Source organism: Netta rufina (assembly GCF_964035555.1).
Source record: "Netta rufina genome assembly, chromosome: 4".
NCBI classification, from domain to species: domain Eukaryota; kingdom Metazoa; phylum Chordata; class Aves; order Anseriformes; family Anatidae; genus Netta; species Netta rufina.
This window is the reverse complement of record NC_140127.1, coordinates 21020987-21030718: the sequence shown is the minus strand read 5'-3', so window position 1 is coordinate 21030718 and position 9732 is coordinate 21020987. Positions and strand designations below refer to the sequence as shown.

At 38.6% G+C, this 9732-nt stretch overlaps 1 long non-coding RNA gene across 1 annotated transcript; it reads right to left on the bottom strand.

The window, feature by feature from the left end:
* Positions 1-1284: 1284 nt before the first annotated feature.
* Positions 1285-3535, bottom strand: LOC311209100. Its single transcript, XR_014618370.1, has 3 exons — positions 3382-3535; positions 1933-2023; positions 1285-1393 (listed from the first exon to the last, which is right to left on the bottom strand). It is a non-coding gene; the product is annotated as an uncharacterized lncRNA (long non-coding RNA).
* Positions 3536-9732: the final 6197 nt, after the last annotated feature.

Genomic DNA, 9732 nt, shown 5'->3' with positions numbered 1-9732 from the left:
CCAGGCATTTTGCTCCCCTAGCAGGGCCCAAACAGAAGCCTGGAGATTGTAGGAGTTACATACGCTTAATGGACTGAACAGTACATTGAACAGGAAAAGGCATTTATGGTAATGGAGAACTAACATCTTTGAGGTTCTACTTTACTATTTATTACAGCAGTAACACGCTCACTTAGGTATTAGTTATCCCACCACAGGTTTCTGCAGAGTGCCAAAACTGGTGATGTCCCTAACTCATTTTATCACTGAAATTAAAATTTCTCCTCTTTTTAAGAAATAATGCATTGCTAATCATTCCAGCTGTGACCTTCTCCTCATTTTGGGTTTCTAGTCTCACCTGTGTAAGAAATTCAGTAGATGCTTCCTGTCCGAGAGCAAGAGGTGCATATTCCTGAAATATCTTACATACATCCTGGAAAGAGCTCAGCCATTTGCTCGAAGCTTGCTGCCTGCATGTAGGATCATTGCTGAAAACCTACCTGTAAAATGTGCCATGAAGACAAGTAAAAGACAAGCTGGGGAACTTACCAGAAAATTAAGAAGCTGCTCTAATCATAAAACATAATTAAAAAACGCAGTTACTTCAGGTAGGTGCTGCACAGTTTGGCAGATAGGCAATATAGTCCCAATGCCTCTGTTTTAATAAGTACACATCTCACATGGGCCTCATCTCTAAAATGGGAGATAAAATCTCACATGGCTATTTGATGATCTTAATACGGGCATTACTAATAAAGATTCAAGAGAAGTTTTCCTTTAAATGATACCTTCTAATACTGCACTTCATAATATAAAGAGAAAAGTGTTGTTTCTCATTTAAATAAAGTTACTATTCATTTGCAGGCAGGAATGTTGAAAGAAACTTTTCAGACTTAGTATTTCTTTCATGCAAGGGCTTAGCAATAAAGCTTCCAATGATTAAAGGAGTGAAGCAATTTCAGACTGATGAAAAATAATCTCCTTAATGGACTGGAAGAAAAAACATTTATTCCTCTACCAAACAACTTCAGAACTAAAGGAACTAAGTACTAACCTGGAAGGCTGCAGTTTATAAATACTTGAAACAAAGTTTTATCCAGTCTGTACTGGTGGTTGAGAAGCTGCAGCTATTCATCACATTCGAGCAGGTTTACGCTCGAGGAATGAGGATGACACATTAAACATTTCAGATGAGCAGGATCTGCTGGAGTTTGATTCTTTGTTAGAGTACATTTCAGTTATATTTTCTTTTGATGATTTGCCAGTTCCCAAAAAGTGTTAAGCAACACCTGCCTGCTAGTCATCCATCTGCACTGCTTCTTCAGTCAGAAGTGCCTCTTTCGACTCCCCACGAGATGCAACACTTAGCATTTTCTTCTATTTATTTCAGTTAGTTGTATTCTTTCAATTATACCTGTAATTAATGTTATTCTTTTATAATCTCCCTGTGATGACAGGATCATCAGGTTTTTGCCCAACAAAGGATTTTGAGTAATGAAAAAAAGAAGGGAACACACATGCAAAGGGAACAAATACAACCCTGATCTTCATACAGTACAAAAGCCAATCCAACAGGTTTCTTAGCGTGTGTATCAGTTAAGAATTTATTTCATTACCCTCTTCTTCTTTCATACTCTAGGTTTAAAACACGTACTTTCTTTATACAGTAAAGCCAGCACTTACTGTACCCTCACAAAAAAAGAAAAAAATGGAACCCCTAAATTAAATAAAAAAGATCCCCCAAACCTTACAACTTTTGGAGTTGGAGAACTTTCATCACGCCGTGAAATTAGGATTAACAAAACAACCATAGTTAAAAGCTCAGTTTTTGAGCTTGTATAATTAATCCACCTGATAAATTCAGATTTCATGTTAAACATTATTTGCAAACAATTAATGAATGGCTCTACTACATTTAGGCTGCAAGATGATTCTTTAGGGCTGATTTCTTACCTTTATAGTAGGAGTTTATTTCTCAGCATTGACTGATTTTTATCCTCCAGAAATTTTTGCAGTTCAATCTTTGACCAAGACGATGGTGCATCTGATGTTCAAAAATGCAAAGCAGATAAATATACAAGTTTTGCTTATTGTAGAAAAAAAACTATGTATATATATCAAATACCTTTAAACAGGTATTCACATATGCATCTGTCTTGTCATTTATGGCAGGGTACATGCCAGTTGCAATTATGGCTGTAGAGGTAGTAGTGATCAACGGTAAGTCAGAAACTCCTTCATTTACACTGCTCAAGGAGTTGCTGGTCATACTTTCTGCAAGTATCATATTAATAACAAACCTAAAAAATTCTAACTGAACTAAATTCACTAATCTGAATAGTCTAATTATAATTTCTGAAGATACGTGCATTGTATCCTCATAAAGACTGAGGACATTAATGCTGACATTTAATCCTGAAATCATAAAAATTGAACTGTTCTACAGAAGCTCACTGCTCAAATAGGTGCCCTACTGTGAATTTGCATTGGTTAACTAACTCCTGATTGCTCCCTTGAAGTATAATAACTTCAAAAATATAGTTGAATATAGTTGAAAATGGTTATTTCAGTCATGTTTGATGTATCATGTTGAATTTAAAAGCAGCTTTCAGGTCCTGGCTAATATGTTGTTACATAAAAAGATCAAATTTGTTACTGGCCTACTCTAGTGAGCAGTACAGCAGCCTTAGGCATAACAATGTTGTTTGCATAGCAGTAATCACGCAGCTTTCACTCCTCTAAAAATGCCATCCATAAAATGGGTGTATAATAGGAGAACTGGACTTTGTGAAAACACGTATTAGAACTTGATGAGGAACCTTGATATTACACTGTGGATTTGTTATGCAGACAGCACTGCAGAGAGGATTTCAGCCTACGGAGCTGAAATAAAGGGAGAACACAACAACACAGGTTTTGAACCATGTTAATCAGTGCATTTCTCACTGTGTGTTGCATAGTTTATTTTTAGTTACAAATTTATTTATTTATTTATTTATATACATTAATGACAAATAGCTTTTGGCAAAAGCTTCATTAATATGTCATTTGAATCCTTACGACAACTAGATTTTCCAGAAACTTTCTGGAAAGCGAAGTCAAAGTTGTTCCTCTATATTCCTGAAGAACATGACTAGAGTACAGAATGTCATAATACTCTAAAATTACATTCATATCAGGTAAACAACTTTCTTCATAGTAAAGTCTATAACTCTCTTTGACAGCACTCCACCTACTTAAAAATCATTTTGACTGTTTTGTGTCTGCAATATGACCTACTTTATACAATGAGTATACATAGACATGCTATCCTGTAACTAAGCTAAGAATGAGGGGTTTTGTATACTAAAATTGACAAATATTATCATAAGCGATTCAAATCCTTAGATTAAAAATTCTTACCATGCTTAGAAGTTTCGGAGTAAAAATTACTTTTCCATAAGCTGCCCACTTTTTTCTTTTGTGGAAGAGTTTAATGACAATGCAGATGAATTACATAGAAGTTTGAAACCTTCCATTTTCTTTTAATTGATGTTGTTTTGCCCTATGTCATTGCTTTCCCCTTCTTTCATTGTGAAACCACAAAATTCCATGAGACAGTCTCTGCAATTTCTTACAGCACTTTTCGGAAAAAAGGATTAAAAAATAAATCAATGGAATGACAACAGTAGGAGTTGTTCACAAATATTCAAGTCACTCTTCTGTGGCTGTCAGCAAATTGTAGACTTCCAAGGTTCCAGAATCCTGAATTCTGTGCAGAAAACAGAAGAACAATATGTATGGAGTCCATGAGATGAGGGGTTATTTACGCTGGCTTCTCAACAATCTTCAGACAGCAAAGAAAACTACTATCTACCCACCTGTTATTTAGTTGTGATTGTTGAATTTTGTAATTAATGGTTCTCAAACACCTCCATTGCAACATTGAGTTGCTCTGCTTGCTTAGGTTGCAGCATTTCTTTCACACTTCCCATCTCACCTCCACTGATACACACGGGTTTCTCTGGTAAATATACACCAGATCTCAACATACTGAGCTCAAAAGTAAGAATTATTGCTACCAATATGTGAAAAAAATAATACATTAGAAGCACAGCAGGAAAAATATTTATTTATTTTTCCTATAGGAGGGAGCAGAATAGAAGTATTTTGTTTTCTAGCACATCTTTTTCTCTGGTCTAAACTGTTTTCAAGTTTTGTATTTCTAGAGGGAAACTATCGTCATTAGCAACATGCTGTTACACCAGCTTATTACATCAGTTTTGCAGCAACAAGGCAGCTAGAAGCTTACAGTGTTTTACGGAGGAGGCGGCTAGGGAAGGAGATAACTGAAAAATAGTATCCAAAATATAATTTAATTCTTAATTGTAACTTCTAAATGAGCAGGGTTCTAAAGATAACTAAATTCTACTCAGCAAAGATTGTACTGCCCCAAATGAACTTCACGTTTATAGACATTACCATCTATTTTGTAACAGGCTGTCCCTCAAAGCAGGAAAGTAATTGTTTGGTTTTATGGGTCTTGGCACATTTGTTCAGATTAAGCAGAAAAACAGTAACTGTTTTTTCAAAATACTTTCACACTCTTAGGGAGTGGTACTGAAAATGCAAGATTGGTTCCTGCTCTGGGAGTTCCCTGCAGTGCTGCTGTTCACTTCCTAATAGTACCACCTGGCAGCAGTAACAAGGAAACAAGCTGTCCTGGGAGGTTGCACAATCTCTTCTTCGAGGATGTCAACACACGGTGAATAAAAGGCACTGGTGACCTGCTGCAGCACTGCCACCAGCCCTCCTGTAAAAGGGAGGTCAAACCAGGTGACTTCCAGAGGTTCCTTCCAGTCTGCACCTCTGTGATTCAGTATGCGGTTACTAGGCTATTCACTGGAAAAAATAATAATTAAAAAAAAATACATAAAATTTTACCCTCCATTTGTGTTTAGCAACCAAGCTTTTCCTGTCTTCTGGAGGTGTTTTGTTTTTTTTTAAATTCTAATTTCACTTCAGGTTGGAGACACTACGTATAGGACCAGGACTAAACAGTACAACCAATTGTACACATCAACAGGAGCAAATTTTCTGGCTATTGACTGTTTCTCTCACATCGGGCAGCTTCGAATCTCTTCCAGCCTAAGGAGAGCTCACAGGGGAGATCAACAGTTCAAGAAGTTGAACTTGATGCCTCTGGTTATGACAATCAAGCAAAGAAGGTATAAATGATGGTTGTACACTCTCCAACAATGTTTTGTGAAGAAGATGCTATCCACACGAATTACGTACACTTTTGGTCCTCCATACTGCACAGACTGGCATATTTTGGGCAATGGTATATGTTGTGGCTGTGCTTGCATTCTGGATACTCCAACTTTTAACCTCATCCAGTAACTAAAGAGGACTGACCTTCCTCAGCCTTCCCCCAACTTCGTCCAGCACCCGAGAGCTGTACAGAGTACAGTTACCCAGCATGTGGTTTGCTAATCACTACAGACACATCCCAGAGCACTCTATGAAATGCCCGCACCAAAGAACACATCTGTTCTATTCATCCACTCCCCAGGTAGCTGCACATATGCCTAGGCTCAAAAGCCCAAACACTAAATGCCCAGAGCTAACACAGATCTGTACACAGCAGCACTCCAGCTTACGTGCAGACTTCTAAGGTTCTCTGCCAAATGGAACAGGTGCTGTGAAAACAAACGAAATCCACCAGCAGTACACAGATAAGCAATCATTGCTTTTTCTTGGAAGGACGACCCACGCAGATTCCGCTATTGGTGGTTTATAGACACGGTCTCTTTGCTTACACCAACAGCAGGCATTCTGCTCCAGTATCGGCTGCTGTTACCGAAGGAGGGAGGCATCCACCCAGGGGCCTCTGCTAACACTCACCAAAATTTGTGCAACTTTCCCAGACACGGGTATTCCGCTGAGAGGCAGTGAAAGCAGCCTGAGGTGGGTGGGTTGAACCAGACTCTGTCCTTATCAGCTGTCAACACATTTAAAAAACATCAGCGAGGTTACAGGTTATCACATGCCTATCAAAGGCTGCTGTAAATAAATATTGTCCAGCACTACTTCACCTATAGGTGTTTGAAGAAGGCAGTACCCTAAAACTGTCCGTCCTCCAGGCTGAGTAAATTCTCACTACAAAAACAAGGAGGTGAAAGAACCAATTAATACAAAACTAAAAAAAAACATTGAGCAGAACCTTAGATAAAGCCCAAATGTATGAGTATCACTATGAATTATTAGAAGAGATTCAAATGTTCATATATCTCATTAATGCTACTCTGCACCCAAAGAGGGAGAAGACTTCTGAACCATGAGGAAGAATGTATACAACCTCTACAAGTCTTGCTACTGTAGGATAGAAAAATGTAGGCTAGAAACCAAAGGAAAGGAATAAAAGTTCTTCCTCATCAGCTCTTCAAATCACCTGACTTAGCAGGCACTCAACGCATGCATGCACATTGGCTGATAGGCTAACATCTGCTTGTATCCAAAACATTTAAAATATCAAAGTAAGCAAGAATGGAACATCTAAAAATAGCGGATCCACAATCATCTTGTAGAATTTCTCCCTTTTAACTTTTTCATACTGATTGCAATGTGTTAACCACGTCCAGGTAGCCTTTGTGGACAGCTTGCCCGTATATTTCTTTCTTTGCAGAGGTAAGCAGTATATTTCCTTCCATCCTATGAAAAGGATACCACTAGAGCTCATTAACAGAATATTCTGAATCTGCACTGACTGCTATAACATGAATTTTACTGAAAGCAATGCTTAATCACATGGATTATAGCTACATAATTAACCTAAAATTATCCATAAGCATTTATATGCCACAGTTTCACTGCATGGACACAGACTGAAGCAGACAGTAATGCTGCTCATGTCCAGGCAGTTTTATTAAATCAGACTCCTTTGCCTCTGCACCTGGACATTCTTTTTCAAATGTCCACTTTCTTCCAGGGACAGCTTTGCTAATTTATTTACTTCCACAAAGTGAAAGTCTTCTTTCCTTTTCCAATTTAGGAGCATAGAAAAACTCAGGTCTTTGTCATACTTTCCAACTAGCAGGGACACTAGGAAGCAAAGCATGAAGCATCTGCTTGGAAACTACTGGCAGTGAAGCACATAGTCACATAAGGAAATCTTTCTGTGGCATTCTTTTTCACATAAACGTCACGTGGGTAGCTTTAATTTTGGCGTGTCCTTACCTCTGAACAAGACTGATTTCCTCACTTTGTGTGTATTTGTGACTTTAGCACAATTTTAATCGAGGAAATAAGCTTCTATACTACATGCTGTACTTTTATTGTCTAAAGACATGGAATGAGGGGAAAAAATAATCATATGCTGTACGCCAGTTAACTGAAACTTGGTAATATTCTAGCACTGATCTTCAGAGAAGAATATAAAATTGATAATGCTGTGAAAACGTATCACCCATCTACTGAAGCTGTATACTTTCCATTAGACTTTTATCAACGGGAAGCTACAATTTCCCTGTACTATTATTATAAAAATCTCTCTTCAAGGTCAACTGAACCATAGTTTTTCTGTAAGTAGATATCATATGGTTCCCTGTGGTGGAGAGAGCAGCTCTTTAGATAGTAATGCTGTCTTTGCACTTGTTTTTCCTCCAGGAAATCATAAAATGCATTACTGGTGACACTTATATGACTTAAAGTGAGATCCCGCTCTGAACACTGACTCCATACTAGACTATGGTTATTGCCTCTGGGTGACACTGTAACAGACACTTGTTTTGGAAGGAAAGATTATCTTTTCTTGAATGATATCTTCCAAGCTCATCCCAGAATGACTCCTTTTACCGGTCATTACTGGTAATAAAGATCCTGGGCGTGAAATTATGTCCTCAGAGATACCCACACAAGCCCAGTGCCCTCCACTAAGGTAGTGCAGGTAGAGTTTGGCTGTCTGTCACTGGTGTGACTTTATTGGATCCCACAGCTAGCAACTTGCAGTACGCAATCACAGGGTTTTCAAATTTCTGCCATACTGTAAATGTGAGTACTTAAAACACGTACTATGAATAATAGGCATGAATGCTCAGACACCGTGGCATGGAATACCTACGTAAAACTTGAAACTAGATGGATGAACTTTCAGTCTTACATAGGACACTGGTACCAGCATTTGCATTCTCATGTGTCTTGTGTAATTCAGCTATCTGGAGTCACTCCTCACTTTGCTCTTAATGAAAACAAGAGAGAAAACAGTTAATTCTTTCATCCTTGCCAAACATTCTGACATGTTTTTACAGTGCTGGTCAACACGTTTTGTCTTAACTAACAGCACAACAGATTTTCAGAGGTTACTTGGACGGTCTTAAAAGAGTAACAGGAAGCGTAGCAGTGAGACGACGAGAAGTTCTTCTCACAACCATTTAAGAGCCCCGTTCTGAGACAAAGCCAAAGCTACGTTGGTGAAAGAATAGGTGTCAATAATAGAAAATCTATGAACCTCTTGTCTTCTGCCATATCCCAACCTTCTGAAGTGTATAGCTCCACAGCTGTAAGCTTTGCTTTTTGCTGTTTTATTGCCCTGCAGCAATAAAAAGTTTTATCTCCTGTGTGCTTCCTTCCCTCTCCATTTCCTCCTCTGATCCTTCCAGAGTTCTCACACCTCTGTTATTTTATCTGTTGAACGAACATCTCCTTCCCCCTTCATTCCACCACTAAGCACAAGAGCTGAGGGTGCCATCCCATAAGCCACGCAGCACAGCCGAAGGAAACAATTTCCAGAGGAGAACTATTCAGCCCAGCTCACATGAGTTTCACTGCACCAACTTCACCGTGTGAACTTGGTTCCACAATCTGGAACCACTTGTGTTGCCTCAGCTAAAAAGAGGATAGCCTCCTCCCTCTGCTTTTCTACCAAACATTGGGCACCAAGAAATGATGTTGTTTTTTCCCCTTATCCTTCTTTTAGTCCCCAAAATCTCAAAGCATACCCAACTGATGAGCGATAACTACCCACCCCACACCCCACCAGCTGCAGTGGTACTGCAGACGGCAGTAGCCTTGATTTCATGGTCAGCTCTGCTTTTCTTGGCAGAAAAAACAAAAACAGAAATGGGTGGGGGAAAATGACATTTCAGGGGACACCCCCCTTCTAAATAACAAGCAAACAAACCACAAAATGCTGGGGTTTGAAGAGTTTAAACTACATATACTACTAAAACTTGAAGAACCAGAACATTTGAGTTGGAGAACTTCGCAAATTCATTTAAGTCATTTGAGGTGTTAAGACAGAACTGTAACAGTAAATTCTTAGAATTTAATCCTTGTTCAACAGGGAGTGAACTGATCACAAAACAACAGCTTTCCAAAGTATTCAGAATATTAGCCAATTCAGATACATGCTGAAAGGCTTAAGAAGGAAAGCGACATTTTAAGTTAAATTGCAGTTTAAAAGATTAAAAACTTCATTTAAGCACCACCTCCATTTTTCTGCACCAAGTCTTTCCGAGGAAAACCTTTGAGATTTATTTGAGAAGGGGGGGGAAAGCTTACTTATGTTTTTTCTTCTTTGCTTAAGCAGAAGGGCTTTGCCAAGTGCTTACTGCAATACCGCCACGCATAAAAATTACTATTATTTTTGAAGTCCCTTCAACCAACACCTCTAATGCTTCAGTAAAACCAGTCATGTACGTGCGTTATGGAACATTTCCAGACTGACAAATCCCTTTTTAATCATCCTGCGTCCTGAGCCCTACTACTTCTACT